The sequence below is a fragment of the Myiozetetes cayanensis genome, unplaced genomic scaffold (assembly GCF_022539395.1).
Source record: "Myiozetetes cayanensis isolate MyiCay16 unplaced genomic scaffold, myiCay2020 scf3, whole genome shotgun sequence".
NCBI lineage: Eukaryota > Metazoa > Chordata > Aves > Passeriformes > Tyrannidae > Myiozetetes > Myiozetetes cayanensis.
This window is the reverse complement of record NW_026087521.1, coordinates 47553703-47571416: the sequence shown is the minus strand read 5'-3', so window position 1 is coordinate 47571416 and position 17714 is coordinate 47553703. Positions and strand designations below refer to the sequence as shown.

General features: G+C 37.7%; 1 protein-coding gene across 7 annotated transcripts in view; it reads right to left on the bottom strand.

The window, feature by feature from the left end:
• Positions 1 to 17714, bottom strand: part of ANO4 (anoctamin 4) — a 164382-nt gene that overhangs the window by 67810 nt on the left and 78858 nt on the right. The gene's annotated exons all lie outside the window — the stretch shown is intronic.

Here is a 17714-nt window from a genome sequence, read left to right as displayed (position 1 = left end):
AAACTGCATGGCAAAGACCGGTGAATATGCAGCAAAGAGGAGAAGAGGAGAAATTTAGCTCTGTTTGAATTCAGGAAGAGACACAGTGCTTTACAAGAAAGCTACATCAAGGCTGGCTGAAGCTGATGAGAGAACACAAAGAGCTGCATGATAACACTGGAAGAAGAAATGTCCAAATTCTAGTGAAAATTAATGACATTTTCATGAAATGACATACAATACAGTTTTAGATAACCAAATGGATGGTATTCCAAGAAATGGGTAAAGATGTACTTCGTGTGAGAAAAAGAAAGTATGAAGACAGAAAACCAGACAAGGAAATTGTTAGTTAGCTTTGGGGATGATTTCCTAGTTTTTTAGACATTGTACTATGTTCAGTGTTTCTCATTGAACACAGCTTACTGGGAGTTCTTAAATCTAGTATTGTTTATCTGGAAATTACTATGACTATATGGTTGGGAGGCTAACATTTAAACTTTTGATACCCTTCCTCCATTACCTTGACAGATGCTGACATTATTGAACCTGCTATAGCACATTCACATCCTTGAAGTAGCTAAAACATTACTACTAGTTTGTGACATGATATCCAAAGTTAAGATACATATGTAACATATTTGAGACAAATACAATATTGGAATGCAATGAAAACAGAGAAATATTTGTACTCAAAGTTTTACTGAGTTTCATGAAAAAATGAATTTAATGGATAAAGAAACAAGTGAATTTCTGGTGTTAAAAACTGCAGAAAAAAACCCTTGCAGTTATTTTGCTGATGACTTTGTGAAAAATGTTTCAATACAAAATGATACAACAGCAACAAAATGCCCTCGAGAGGCTTGCTTCAGAGGCAGTGAATTAACTTGTACTCTTTCCAGTGACTTTAATGGATTCTAAATCAGGCCCTAATGATGTTTTCCTTTATAGGTACATTTCACAAATTAACTTGTATTTTCCCATAAGGCTTTAGCAAGTAGATACCACAAAACCAAAACTAAATTTGATTGCTCTAAAAATCTCCTGCAAACTGCTCTCTTGAAGATGAGGTTAAATCAGCAGTGGACTGGCAATTTTGTGATAAACATCTTGGATTAAAAACCAGAACAAACCAAAACACAATCCATAAAAACTCAAAAGAACCATCTAATAAGCCCAGTCTATAGAAAAAGAAAACTAGATATGGCAGCCAAACATACCTTATGAAGATGCTGTTTCACAAATGAGCACTATCTTCTTCTGAATTTTATTTCTTATGTGTTATATTCTTATACAGAAACACGAAAAACTTCCAAATAGTTATCACAATACAGATGTTTAAAGAATATTTTTTTACTCAATATCTTGATGTGTTATTTTATCCGTTTTCTCAACAGAACATCTAACCAACAGAAGATCTAACCAAAATATATTTGGGAGGTTCAGTTAGATTCGGGAGAAAAAAAAACAAACAACACTTAATTATTAATATGGAAATCCATTTCTCTTTGGTTTGCTCATATTAAGTATTCATAAAGAACAGCACTAAACAAGGCTGAGAAAAACAAGATTGGAAAGAGAATAACAAATCCAGATGGAGGGCCAATTGAATGAAATGTCACACTTGCTTAATCTAAGGAGAAAATAGTTTACCAAAATATCTGGAAAAAATAGCATGAACATCATCTTAGTTACAAAAGTAATTTAGTGAAAAAAATCTCCTAAACTTTCTTGGTTAGATTAGTATTTAGACATCGTATCCTTCAGCTTTTAACTGTTTCATTGAGAGAAGAGGAGCATTTTTATGTAATCAACCTGAGGTTTGGCTCATTGAATGGTTTGGAGAAATAAACTCAATTTCACATTATGAGAATATGCAAACAAAAATCGATATAACATCACTACTCTTTGAAATGTAACTAAGACAACTATTGACATGAGCAATCTGCTAGAAAGTGATGTTTAGATGATGAAGAAAGAAAAACAGAGGAATCAAGGGGACAGACAATGAGATAAAACACTTAGCAAACACAAAAATGGAACAAGTGTTTGGAATTGACTTGTGGCACCAGTGCCTATAGAGTTATCACCAAACAACAATAGTCAGAGCACCTATGATCAAAAAAATTGGTTTGATCAAACTGATCAGTCAAATCAAATTGATTTATCGAGGAGGAATACCCATAACAAAATAGAATTTCTTCTTGTCAGTAATAATATTCTTGCTGGAATTCAGAACAATGCAAACTCAGGGTGAGAAGAGACTTACCAGAACTAGAGAACCACTGACTCATCTAGGTTGGAAGGGACTTCTAGGGGTTATCTGGACTTAGCCTCTTACTGAAAAAGGGCCACCTGAGATCAACTGCTCAGAGAGGCTTGTCCCATTGAGTACTGAATATCTCCACAGGCACAGACTTCAGAGCCTCTGGGCAACCCACTGACTGAAACTGGCTAGAGAAAAGAATATTTTCTGTGGAAGAACATCTCTCTTCTCTAGAGAAATATTGGATTAAAACTACCACTTTCTAGGCTTGCATTCTTTAAAAAACAACTTATTTCTTTAGAAGAACTTTATTGGATTGTTATTCTCATTAAGAAACTGTAGCAAGGTGTATTTAGTTTAATTGAAACCTAATCTTCAAAATGGGTTTGTATGGTACAATTCAGATAATCAGAATCTGGATTACAGGCAGTCAATATACTTTCTGGCTTCACTGACAAACCACTTTTGTACAATATTATTGCTGCCAGTCCTAAAATACAGGCAGTACCATAAGGCCACAATTATAAATTTGCCCTTCTGGCAAGACTGCCTTTCTGTTTTACCCTTAAGTTTATAAAGACACTTTTGTTTCCCAGAGAAAACCAATCAAACACAAACATGTTTAAAACTTAAGCTCCATATTCTTATCCAGTATCACAAACATAAGGAGTGGAAGAGACTAAAGTGGGGGCTGTTTACGTAACTCTAAAAGCAGAAACACCTGCTTTGGTGAGTTACAGTCACCAGGTACCTTAATAAAAACCTGCGAAGTTCAGGTTCTCATTCTCCTTCTAAAGCAAGTACAGAGCAGTGATAACTGCTGATTATTTCCCGACTACTAAGCACACATGTATTCCTGCAAGCCTTCTAATGCCCTTTGATGGCAGGATTTAAATATATATATTTGTTATTGACCTGACTCTGCCCATTCTGAACTTACCATTGCTAGTTTGAATGGAAGCAAAGTTATGCTGACATTGAATGTCTCTTGAAAAGCCCATATTTTGCTGTATTTGCAGGCTGACTTCCAGGAACAAGACTAGAAATTAGTATCTTTTGTCAAATACCCTTTTGAACATTCTCCTCCTCCTCTTAACTAATTTTAGTTAATCATCAATAATATTGTCAAGTCATTTTAAGACAAAACCAACTGTAAGTACTCACCTTGATACAAGCATTGCTCAAGTCTAAAAGTTAAAAAAGGTGAGAAAACAGATTTATAAGATATAACCTTGAGAAAGGGTAAAAATACAGCGCCTCCAGTTGAATGGTGCCATTGTTTATTTGCCTTAAGGCTAGTAGGCAGGTTTTAATTTATGTGTGCATAGCAGTAGGGGAAAAAAAGGTTAAAAAGCCAGAATGAAAACAGTTCCTTAATTTTTGGTAAACATAGCTAATTTCTGAGAAGACCATACTCCAGCAAAAGCCACAAAAGGAGAGAAAATCTACATACTTCCTCTAGTAAAAATTCTTTGTATAATCTAGCTCTGTATGATGTCTGAGTGCAGAGTAGTAAATAATAACTAGTACAGGTTCCACTGTTTTTGATAATTACTCTGTTATCTTAACAGCACAGATTGATTTGCCTTGTGGAGGTATTTTAAGTGGGAAAAAAATCTCAGCAAATTTTAGTTGATTAAACTGTTCTTCCTCAGCAAAACCAAAGTACATGTAAATTCACAAGGGTAATTCCACACAACGGGAAAAGCAGCAGGAATATGCTGCCACTACTTTTCAAGTGCATACACTACCACTACCATATTCAGGTACCATCAATATATGTCCGGTTTCAGGGAAAATATTACATACACACAAGCATTTACCTCATGCCTCTGAGGAATCTAATAAATAACAGTGCCAATATCCTTCACACATGTACTTTCAATTAAAAAAAGGGTTTAGTGAAAAAGAGGAATACAGTGTTCACATTTTAATTAGGATTTTAAGAAGCTTTTGACCTACAAGAAACTGTAGGGTGAAAGCAGTAAGAATGCAAATAAGAATAGAAAAAGAAAGCCCTAACCAAAAAATAGGAAGCTATTGATAAAAACGATTTTGATCTGAAGACACTGACATGTAAAATGTAGAATAACTTGATGTAAGGAGACAGAGCCACATGATTACAATTTAAAATTACTTTTACATGAAATCTCATGACGAAATGTGATAATGAAGTAAATCTTTATTTTCTCTTTGCAAAGTACTTCCAGAAGTTCTGCTTCAGTGGGGTTAGTAAAGAAGGCAGGTGGTTGCTTATTGCCAGCATTCAAGCAGTGTGTCATCTAATCCAACTCAGAGCAGGTGTCACTGTTACAGTCCTTAATTTCTGGCAGTATTTGACAAGATTGCAGTTCTGAAACAGAACAAGGGGAAACACTTGCAAATGTCCTTTCGTGTAGACAAAAATATGTGAGTGGGAGGACAATTTCAAGAACAGGGTAGTTTACTTGAGTAGAAGTAAAATGCAAACATTATCTCACTTCTCAAATTTACTGCGCAGTGGTGAGCTCACAGTCTGCAATATAGAGATACAAATCCAAGATAGGAAAAAACGTGGCAAAGGATGCCTTTAGTTCCAATTAATGTAATATAAATCCACTGGATGGATCTCAAAGTAAGGTAACTTAGATGTAGTAAATCAACCATGGAAACAATATCCTCTGACTTGGGCTTCACTTCCTAGATAAAAGAATTAGAAATAGCTACAGCATGACTGTCTTGTTGTGGAAAAGGTTGCCCTGACTGTAAGGTAGTGATAAAACATTTCTTGATAATCCCATCAGCAAATACTGAATGAATACAGGTTTGACCCATCTGGGTAAGATTTCGGTGACAATATTTCGGTAAGCTTATTTTATCTGACAAATATCTTTTAATTCCTCTGGACTGGAAAATTGCGTTAAATTTCTGAAATCATCATTTGCATATTTAAAAATGCAGATAGCTAAAATCTCTGTGCACAATAATATATTTTATTTATGAACACAGTATTTGACATTATCTCTTTACATGAAACGTCAGTTATGGGCTGCAATTTTAGATTAAAGTTGTTAATATTTTATACAGTGATAGTCGAGTTCATGAAATCTTTTTGACTGTGCTATGGGCCAAAAAAAGATCTCTTATGTACAATATTTTACTTTTGGCATCATAGGCCATTAAAATACATCGTATAATCAAAATACATTTTATAAGGCAGCTTCCCTCGTGATTTATCTGAAGTGCAAAATATAAACCCAATATTTTTCCAATATGGATTTATGTCTCATTAATAATTTTTTGAAGGAGAAAATACTTACATTGAATGAAATGTCTATTAGATATTCATGTTTTCTTCTAGAGGCTTATTGTAAAAACATTGCATTGGCAAAGAAAAGGGCAATTTGTTTTTTGTCCAACAGTTAATTTCATGAACTTAATAATCAATCAAACATACAAAACATACAGGCAGGCTTATTATAGCTTTGCATACAAATAACCTAGAGAAAACTGAACGAGCTGTTTATCATTGCATCATAGAATAATACAGGTCATCTAGTCAAATCTCCTGCTCTAAGCAAATAGAGTGGTTTGTGGGGTCTGGAATATCTCTGTTGATGGAGACCTTATAACCTCTCTGGGTATCAGAGCATCTCTGGACAGAAAGGCCACAGCTAAACTCCCATGTGGATGCAGAAGTGTTTGCAGCAGCCCAGGTCCTGAACATGTGCCCATACTCAAGCAGCATGAAGCTCTTTGGTTGTCCAACTCCCTCTTCAGAGCCTTGTTTCTCAAATCTCATAGTCAAGGAAGACAAGAAATAGTTATGTGGCTATTAACCTGCACTCAAAGTCTTTTCACTGACAACCCTTTCCAGGATGCAGTGAACTGTTCTGTAGCTCTCTGTATACCTCTGTATTTGACACTGTGATTCAAAATTCTTTCTAAATAGAAACACAAATGAGCTCAGCAAAAACTAGCTGACGAAGAGCCTGCTCTGAATGACACTGTCAGGGGAGAGGCTTCAGTCCAGTCTACATGAAACAATAAAGCCCCAAGTTCTTCAAGTCAGTTAGATATCCACAACGTGGGTAATTACAGGCAGAGATGTGAGCCCTGGCTGTAGGGGAAGTAGTGAGGTAATGCACATGCATGTTAGCATGGTTTGCAAGGTTGAGTGCAGCCTCACAAATGACAAGTACAGGGCCAGAATCACTGCCCTGGCCCTGCTGGCCACACTGTTCCTGATCCAGGCCAGGATGCCATTGGCTTTCTTGGCCACCTGGGCACACTGCTGGTTCATGTTCAGCCTCCTGTCAATCCAAACTCCCAGGTCCCTTTCTGCCTGGCTGCTCTCCAGCTGCTGTGTCCCCAGTCTGTAGCTCTGCATGGGGTTGTTGTGGCCGAAGTGCAGGCAGGACCGGTCACTTGGTCTTGTTAAACATCATGCCATTGGATTCAGCCCTTTTATCCAGCCCATCCAGATGCCATCTCCTCTTTAAAACATGAAAGGTTAACAGGAAAATATCAAAATAATAATAGGGAAAAAGTTCTGGATAAAAACTGAGCAGTCACCACCAAGGTACATAGTTGGTGAAAAGAGCAGTGACAGCAAACCAAAGGAAAATGGTGTGAGTGGGGGGGAAATCATGTTCTGTGCTTAGGGAAATGGCTTCTCATATGACACTCTAGGTCTGACAAACACACTATCATAGCACAGAAGGCAGAGATAGACAGGTGGCTGAGAGTTAAAAAAGGCAGAAAAGATGAACACACAAAACATCGCTGTTAGAATCAAGAACAGAAGTCATCAACAGAAGCCAGACTAGAGTAAGGTGCATGAAGAGGAAAAAAAATCAAATTAAGACCATACAGGACTTAATTCCCTAGTTGTTTATGTTGTGTAACTATTCAGGAGGGGATAAAGTCCAACCTGAGTAAGAAATAGATGGATAAATTAAAGAAAGATTAGAGTAGGACAATAAGAACGATCAGAAGTTTTGGGTAATTTGACCTAGCAGAAAAATTTTTTTCAAAACACAGACGTAATTCAAAACACAAAAGAAAATATTAAGCAGATAACACAGTAGCATTTTTTAAATAAGTAACAGATAGTTGTGGATAGGAAGGGAGTGAACTGCAGTCTATGGTACTTCTGGATCAGACAAGAAATGACTGGATCAAATTGTAGTAAAGGAGATTTGGTCAGATCCCATCTAACACCAGTCTAGGATTTCCAGGATTTGGGATGTGGGGCTGTAAGGAACATATGAGTGTCTGATAGTATCTAGTCTGGGATAAAAGGAGAAGCCCTATTTCACGTTCTCATGGGGATATTACAGGAATAAACTCTGTCAAGAAGACAGAAATTATGAGATGGTTCCTGACTTAAACCCTTCATTGACAGCCACATACATTTTGCTTTCATCATACTAAAATCAATAAATAGCTATTTGATAAAAATTAAAGAGGATTCAGGCAAAAGTGGTATCAAAAATACGAGTTTCTTTAAACACATCCAATATCCTTCAGAGGTAATTTTAGGATTTTTGGACAGTATCTGTATGCAGCAGATGCTGTGGAATATGTTATTATTTTACTTAAAATTACTGTCTGAGGTCTTCAGGTTTTGTAGGTCTCAAGATCACAGTTTAGCTTTTTGGGGGCATTAGAAATGTATCTTCCCTTTTTAAAGACATATACACAGAACCATTCAATTTACAAGACACTGGGAGCTCAAAAGTAACACAATGAAACAGATCAGTATTTCTGGATATTGGTAACAGTTTGTTAGAGTCATGGAGACTGTCTGTCAGGCATTTAGAGAGGTGCACATGCACTTTTAGAGAATAAAAATTCTAGGTATTCAAGAAAACTTGACACATATTCATGTCCCCATTGCCAATTTTTAGGAACTGACTGCGATAATCTCTGACTATGGGAAAAAAAAACTTTTCTGGAAACACCTGAAAATTTTCACTTTTATTTAGTTAAAAAAATACTCCATAATAAAGAGCATGTTTTTGGTATATTACTGGATTAGATCTGTTTTCTCTTCTGAAAAGATAGCCTTTTTTAACAACTAGCATGACATTTTAATATCAGGTATTTAATATTGAATCTTTTGAAATGAAATATTTTCACATATTCAGAATTTTTCCCTCTTTCCTCAGCTAAAACTGTTTGAGTCTAATCTATATTAGTGATTATTAATTCCTTGCCTTTCTCTTTCCCTGCATTCTATTAAGACATTCTCCATAAATACAAAATATTTGTTTCAAGATGTTAAGGGCTTGTATTGTATTTCTAAAGAGATTTTACACTCAGATTTTTATAGTGGGAGTTATATAGTGTGGAGAGGGCTTTTCTTACATATCTGCTGTGATTTAACGTGGATATGCCTCCACACTTTGATACTAGCTTCCTCTTATGCTTTCTCACCACAATTCTTCTTCCCCTCTTTCCCAAATCTCTCATACGCTCACCTTTCCCAAATAATTTTTATATTATGCCTTTTGGCTGGAATAATGCACTGGTAAGATACATGAATTGTGTTTCCTTTCACAATGTAGACCAGAAACAGAAACAGGCCAAGATGAAAATGCACACTGGCATGGCAAGCACTCATCAATTCATAGTCAAACCAGCAAAGAACAGAAGATGTCAAATAATGGAAAAACTGCAGAAACATTTTATCTATTCCATAGCTTGGGGAGTGTAGAATGGAAATTTTCAGTTGTCACACAATTCCTTTAGTTGTATACTTTACGCTCCACCAGTATTGGGGATGATCTTGTAGCCCACAAATATATTTATGTAAATCCATAGATAACACTTGGGCACAGAGCAAACAAATAAGTTTAACTTGAGTAGTTTATAGATACGGTGTGTGACGTATCTGACCCAGTTTTCCCTGCTGGATACTGGCAGGCCACTCGGTTTGAATCAGAACACTAGCACTATCATGTCTCTAAGCCCACTGATCCTGAGAAGTTCCCTGAAGGCTTACTCCCAAGGAGTAGACATCACAGGTGTGATTCAGGGCAACTAAGTTTAGATATCTGCAATGGAGAGGAACAGGCACCTTCAGGCTATGATTCATTTGTTCTGTTTCCCTCAAATGCTGCCTAGAAGCTCTTATTCCTCCCCAGCCAGATATGTACATTGCCAACAGCTTTTTCCCTCTTGGGGCTCTGCAGTACAGCCACCTTATTTTCCTTGGACTCCTCTCACCTTCCTCACCACCTACACTAACTTCTGCAGTAGTGTAGACACGTTACTTCTTACAACTGCTGCTTCATGGTTGACTCTAGTTCACTGTTTAGCTGTCTGGGACACATCACAGTGACAGCTCTTGATTCAGAACAATTTACAAGGCCTTGGCTACTATCCATTTCCCCCAACCCACTTTATTAATTCTGCCCGCAGAGAAGCCATAGGAAAATGCAGATCTGTAACTAGCAAAGCCTCCCATAATGTCCTCTGAACTTTAAAAGGCCTCTTGATTTTGGTCAGCACTTTCTGTAATTTTTTACTTGAATTCCTCTCTCCTGAAACTGCTGTTTCAGGGCATTTGTTTAATCCAATCCTGTCTCAGAAAGTCACAGTTTCCTCTAGAAATAACGCTCACAGTACAACTTCAAGACCTCTGGAGATGAATGGCCAGGCTATAGTCTGCAATGAACTATAGATACAGAATCAAAAAGCCATGGACATCTTGATCTAGCATTGGCAACAGCTCTGCTTCATGAAGCTGCCCTTCAGATGTGCCTTCCCTCCAGCAGTCCTGTGATGGTAGGAAGCTGGATCTCCAGATTCTCCAGAAAATGAGGTCACAGAACAAATTATCAGCTTACAAAGCACAGAAAGACACAGCAGTCTAGATATGGAAAGACAAGTTTCTTGTGGAGAAGAACATGAATTTTGCATATTGCAAGAGAAGTAAAGAGTCACGGTTTCCAGATTTACATGTCTTTGTTTTGTTCTTCCCCTATCCACGTTTAACTGTGGAGGTATTACTCTCTATGAAAAGTTTTGAATTTTAGAAAGGTGTAAGAGATGGCTGTTAAAAGAAAAGTAAGCAAAAAGTTCTTATATTTTAGTGCTTGACAGTGGAGACTTCAGAAAGAGGAGTCAATCTTGTTATAAATGGAAGGTCTGTTTCAGTCTATTAACAAAAACAAAGTGTACCTAACAAAAGTAGCAAGTAGAGCACCACGAAGACCTTCAAGGCCTTTGTACAGTTTTGCCTAAGAGGCACTTCTACAGATTCTTCTAAAGGCTTTCAGATAAATATATAAAAGATAATTTACGCACAGAAGAGAGTTTTGTAAACCAGGTAAGACTTTTAAAAGGGGGACAGGACTAACTGGCTGACAGAAGTTTCAGTCATGTAGCTATCTCAGGAGCATTTTCCCTCAGGTCAAGCTTTACTAAACTTCATTTACAACACCATTTCATTACCACTCAAATAGCAAAAAACAAATATGTAAATATGCATTGGATAGTGCTGCATTTAATTTGGGCCAAGAGACCCATAAACTGAAACACCTTTTTCAGGAAAGTTGAGCCCTGATGTAATTTGACTAGTTCTATTTGTAAGGTTCTTATTATAATTAAAATACAGTTAATCTAAGATGCAGAGTGCCAATGCCCTACTTGCTCCATAACTGAATTAACCTTGTATAATCAAGTAAGTAATTGGACAATGAGAGGGCCTGGAGTCCTTGTGCCAAGAGCACATGAGAAAGGGAACTGTCCTTTCCAGATTCATGCTTCCCTCTTGGCACTACTTTCAGGGGGACAGCTCCACACCATTTCATGCACTGGAGGAAGATGTAAATATCCCCTAGACCAATCATTACTATTTGTTTTAGAAGCATAATGCTGTAAATACAGTGCTGTCTTCTCAAAACAAGTTCAACACCAAAACCATCAACATGAAATGAAACCTTAAAGTGTACTGCTGGGTTTCTATACAGTCCATCTTTCTATTCCCTCCAGACAACTCTAGATTTATGCTTATTAAGCCAATACTAAAGGAAGTTTTGCAGCAAATTTAGTCATGTCACTTTTGGGCAATGGAAACTCTCACTGTGCATTAAGTAATTGGAGCCTTGTGCATTGTGCTTGTTCCTGATGCCACTGGCAGGCAAACAACATCTCAAAAATAATTGCAGTTTAAGGTCTATTACTGTAAAGGGAAAGGTGACTTTTGACATATAGGGGGCATCTCACATGTAACAACCCTCAGTTTTTCTTAATTTATTGCCTGTCTGTTTTTTTTCCTTCAAAAGGTTCTTGACATTCTGATTTGTGAAGGTTAATGACATGAAACTCTTGGACAAGAAATTCTACTAATTCCTGAAAGAAGAGATATATATTAGGGGCTTTTTTATCTGTTTTTGGTTATCTACATATTTTCTGTATTACCTCTATACTCCTTGAAAAAGTAGATCAAGTTTTCAGCAACACTTTCCTAGTCTGCTAGCTTTATAAAGCCCTTTTAAAGACTGGAATTTGCCAACTTGGAAACATATTCGTTTTTATCTTTAAAAACTGCATTTGAGTCCAGACCCTATCTAGGCAGACTTTCATGTGCTTCCTCAAAGTTCTCTTCTAAATTGCCACTGTGCTGTACAGTGGACATAGTATCTGAAATCTGAAACTTTTTCCCTTAAAAGTTCAGGCAGCTGGAAACTTCTCCACTGTTTAGTGACCAAGTTTTTTTTGGTACAGAATACTCTCTGGAACAGGACATTTTTCTACTTTTACTAACACATTTTTCTGTAAAGGATTGCTGAAAAAAGACTCCACTTGCTATACGCGCTAGATAATAAACTAACAATAAACCTTTGAAAGACTACTCTGTTTTCAACTAGCTCTGGTTGAATTTGCATGAAATGAAATAGCCCAATGTTTAAATTAAATAGCTGGAAGCATTTTCACTTATAATGCTAGTGGAGGGCTTGCATTTTAGTCTGGTTCCCTTTTTGCATGCATAGTTTATGCCATTTTGATGTCTCCATCCCTGATTTGTGGATATAATCAGGCACAGGGGTTAAACATTAAATAACAAACTGCACCTGCTAATAATGGGATATTATGCTGCTCATGAAACCACAGCTATGGCAGGCTGCATAATTTGTACTGTAAATTCATTAGCTGTAGATATTTACATATTGAATAATAGTATAGGAAAAGTGAGAGACCGAAACAACTTACTAGAGCCCATGAAAGCTACAGAAAGTTTGACACTAGTTGCAGTAGTAGAATCACATTGAAATGCATCTGTGATAGGTTGAGCCTGGCTAGATGTTAGGTGCCCACTAAAACTATCTGTCACTCCCTTCCTCAGCAGGACAGGAGAGAAAATATAACAGAAGGCCTATGGGTCAGGATAAGGACAGGAAGAAATCACCCATTCATTACCACCATGGGCCAAACAGTCTCAGCTTGGGGAAATTAGCTGAATTTATTACCAATCAAATTAGAATGGGATAAGGAGAAATAAAAGCAAACCTTAAAACACCATCCAGCCCCTGCCTCTTTCCAGGCTCAACTTTTCTCTTCCTCTGCCCACCCAGTGGCACAGGGAGACCAGGAGCAAGGGCTGCGGTCACTTGTCTTGACTTTATCCACATGTTGTCTCTGCTGCTCATTCCTCTACAGGGGAACGACTCCTGCACTTGATCCAGGGTGGTGTCCCTCACACAGGAGACAGTCCTCCAACTTCTCTAACTTTTCCAACACTAGTCCTTCCCACAGGATGTAGTTCTTCACAAACTGCTCCAGCATGAGTCTCTTTCATGGGATGCAGTCCATCAGGAACAGACTGCTCCAGTGTCGGTCTCTTGAACAGGGTCAGAATTCCTGCCAGCAAATCAGCTGCAGCATGGTCTCTTCTCTCTCTGAGGCCACAGGTCCTGCTGGAAGCCTGCTCCAGTGTGGGCTTCCCACAGGGTCATAGCCTCCTTTGGGCATCCACCTGCTCTGGTGTGGAGTCCTCCCCAGGCTGCAGGTGGATATCTGCTCTTCTGTGGACCTCAATGGGCTGCAGGAGGACAATCTACCTTACCACGATCCTCTGCCATGGGCTGCAGGGGAATCTGAGCTCCAGTGCTAGAGCACCTCCTTCCTCTCCTTCTTCAGTGACTTTAGTGTCTGCAGAGCTTTTTCTCTTACATATTCTTATTCCTCTCTTCTGGCAGCTGTTCTGCAGCAGTTTTTTTCCTCTTCTTAAATACTTTGTCACAGAGGTGCTAACACTGTTGTCGATGAGCTCAGTCTTGGCCAACAGCAGGTTAATCTTGGAGCTGGGTGGCATTGACTCCACTGGACATGAGGGAAACTTCTAACAACTTCTCACAGAAGCCATCCCTGTAGCCCCACTCATTACCAAATCCTTGCCATGCAAATCCAATACAACACCTCCTCTTCTCCAAAGACCAAGAAAGCCTAGTTTTGTCCAAATGCCAGTTTGGCCTAAAGGGAAACCTATTAGCCATAGGTGACATCCTGCATGTTGCTTGACCTACCATGCATACATAGTATGGATAATTGTCACTCTCACACTTGTCCCAGTGTTTCCTAGTACATTTCTCACACAGGCATGCCTCTGTAAAAAACAGCTCAGAGGACAGCTAATATGATTTCAGTGTTGGAAGCTTTCCCTAGCCAACCTTTTCTCTAGTGGATAGAGGGTTTTGGTACGTGCAGAGTAAGATCAATATGACAGGGAAAGAATATGAACACCAAAGGAAAACCCAGCAGACCTGCAGCTTGCTCCTGGCTGCAGGAGCACACAGACTTTCCTGGGAAGCTGCAAATAGTTACTTGTCCATAGGCTAAGCACTCTATTTTAAACTGTGGCTGGTTGATTAAATTAACATATATAGCAGCAATAAATTACAAACAAGTTATTACTCTTTCAATGACTGGATAAACTGAAGTCATAACTGAAAAAGAAACTTGGAGCCAACTCTAAAGGCACTGAGATTTTATTGTGCACTGCTCAGGGAACCAAATTATATAAGATATATTTCTAAACCTTTCCTAACTCAGATCTGCAAGTGCCACTTGGGGTCTGGAAGTCAGCTTAATTCTTTTCTACCCATGAATCACAATCAGCAATAACATTTATGTAACAGAAATCTCATGAACAATTGCAGTGATGACGCACAAACTAGAAGAAAGCAGATCAGTCTCACATAACTGTTTTGGCTCTGCAATACTAACAACAACAAAAATGAGTAGATGCCATTTTTTTCCAGAAAGATGATAATATTTGACTATGCTCAGAAGCAATAGCTGCTGATTATAACATTTCTTTCACATCATCACTTTCTGGGAACAGCTAGTCCTCAAAAGTTTCAGTCTTTGAAGTTCTTGGTTTCTTCATACTCATTCTTAACTTCTGACTTTTACCTCACTTTGACATGGTCAAAAGTCTATTTTGGTTTTACACTGAGGGATGTGCCAAAAGTCATGGAGATACTCTATTGTGTGCTCTTTCTGTCACCTGCAATTTCTCTCAACATTCATCATATTGAAACCAGACTCTGTGTTGCTGCTAAATATAAGTATCTGACTAAATACGTTTTCAGCCTCTGAAGTCCTGTCCCATTAGCACAATTACAGTAACACTAAGGGAAACTGTTTTGTTGAACTATTAGTACCTCATCATGAACCTATCTGCATTTACCTGCAAATTTGAAAAGTCATATATTCTGTAATTATATTGCATCAACTACTGAAAAAAAGATTTCTAAATATAAATTCTAGAGTCATATTAATTTAACTTAAGACTCAGATTATACCTCCTAGAAGATATTTGTTTACACAACAAAACCAAAGCTATAATGTGCTTTTCTTCCCTGTCTTTTTGGGTTTTCCCCAGAGAGCACCTATTATATATTTCTACTGCCTATTGTATACACCAGCTGCATTTTGGCTGTCAGATGTTGCACCAGAAATGTCAGCTGCTGCGTGAGGCATGGAGTGAATGCAATTAGATATACCCTGTTGACAGCTTGACACTTATGATGGCAATGTTTAAATTTTTAATCGGGCATGTAACACAAACACCCGCACAACTTGAACAGTTCCCGAGAATTGGACCAATACTACACTAACATCTTCTTTTATCAGGGAGATACAAAGATCAGTGTGCCAGCAGAAGCCCAAATGGATTGGTTGTTACTACTAAAATATCTGAACCTCGTTTCTGAAATGTATTCTGCATGCAGTAGCTGTGAGGGGATCTGCTTTCTAGGGCATTAAAGAAATGCTATCAGTTTAAAATAGTGAATTGCTTTTATACTGAAACATTAGTAAATATAAATTTACAAAATATATAAAATGAAAGGATTGAATACTATCTTCACTACTTATGTGATTAGTTCCCATTTACTACACTTCTACCACTCACTTTCTACTGGTATGTCAAATGCTTTTTTAAATGAACTGTATGAAATCAACTTACAAATTATAAATTAAAAACTTTGAACAAAATCATTAGGCAAAATGTATCAAGTACATTTAGTAGTAGAACTATGCCAGAGGAACTAGTTTAGTGTAGTCATGAGAAGCGAAAAAAAACCACCAAAAAACCATGCCAAGTTCAAACTAAATGGAGTCAGTTGCTAGGGCTACACAACCAGATCCTAACCCAGCATCAGATTCATTTTGGATACACAGTTTTTAGTTAAAGCTAAGATGACCTTCTTGGTCTCTTTTAAAAATTACATGTCCAAGCAGGGTCTGTGTTTGTTCATCGAGCATAAATTTCTTACCTCTATCCTGCATTTGCATTGCATTACATTGCAGCTTAAAGAATTTGCAAGTGAACAAGTTATGTATGTTAGCTGCTCCATGCTGGCTACCTCTGTTAGCACAGTATAATTTAAATTATCTTAGTGAAAGATATCTGTAATACTATATTCAGGTACCAGAACAGGGCAGATACTCTTGACAGAAATTCACTTCTACCTGGTCATTTAGGTGAGGGATTAAAATACAGTAATTCATACTGCAAGAATATTTTGGGATAAGGGAACTTATCCAGAGTTTGGCCAAAAGGTTGAATTTATAAATATTTATTCCTGAGAAAAATACCATGGGCTCAAAGTAATTTTGACTCTTCATTCTCTCTTGAAAAGACAGGTTTTCCAGAAAAATTCTGGGCCAGAGGCATGAACATTTTATTTGGAATGACAGACACTATCTGTATTTTCTCTTTACATAAAAGGGATAATAAGTAATTCTTTTCTGCGTGTCAGTGGGCTGGTCTAAGCCTCAGGTTTACCTTGTATTTAGATAAATGTGAAACATACCCTCAGAATGTGGAGAGTAGTGACCTGACTCTTGATAAACTGCTTGCCCATCAACTCTGGAAGGTAGAGTCTTGTGTAATATTCACAGATGGTATCAGTGCCTACAAACCAGCAATGCAATTGGAACCTCATCTCCCATAAGAACACACTCCATTTGGAGACTGTCCTCTCAATTTTCCCCACATATAAGTCTATTTCAAAGAGTATTAAAATATGAAAGCAGTAAGGTCATCAAGAATCCCAGAGCCAGGATATCATAGTTACTTATCTCACTTGTGAGACTTTGAAAAAGAGGATAAATCAACAGAGAAATTTTACAGCTGGCTGAAAATAAATTTTTCCTAGAATGACCTATGTTTTTGATTAACTTACTTAGAGCATCTACACATATGATCATATGGGTTGGATGTGATCTGGATGTGTCTGGATATGACAGGGACAAAACGCTCATCATATCCAGAACCAATATGCTCTGAACAGCAGGGAGAAGAGTTGTAAATTTTTTTGTGCAGTTCCACTTGATTAGCATTCACTCTTAGAGCTTTGCTTTAATTTTAAAATCTTCACTATTTTATTTTTCTCTTTTAAATTTTTCTTCACTGTTATTTCCCTTTTTTTTTCTTTAAAATCTTCACTATTTTAATGATCTGTTGTTCCTTGATCTGGGATCACCTCATTGTTTATTACTGTATATACTGAGCACCAAACCTGGCAGAACTTCCACGGCAGAGTGGTGTGGCATAGTTTAAGAATGTGAGTGTGAATTAATTGGGGAATATCTGCAAAACATTATCACCTCTTTCTAGAGCCAGAAACATAGACCTGTTCAGATCTTTCTCAGCTACATGATCGTGACATTGCGCCTGAAGTCATCTCAGCATTTGTGGATTTTCATATTCACTTTGCTCATTTCATGCTGTTCAGTGAAGGCTTTCCTCCCTGCATTCACTGCTCCCTGGGTGTTTTGCTGTGCTCCACTTGTCAGCAAGCCACTGCAGTGCATTTCTCTCTCCCTGCAGTGTTACTGAGGAATATGGTTTTGAAACTGCAGTGCAACAACTCCATAAATTTTCCTCTCTGCCACCAGTTTCACATTAAAAAGACAGGACTAACCCAATCAAATGTCAACATATGAACAGACAGTAGTCAAAGGAGAATGA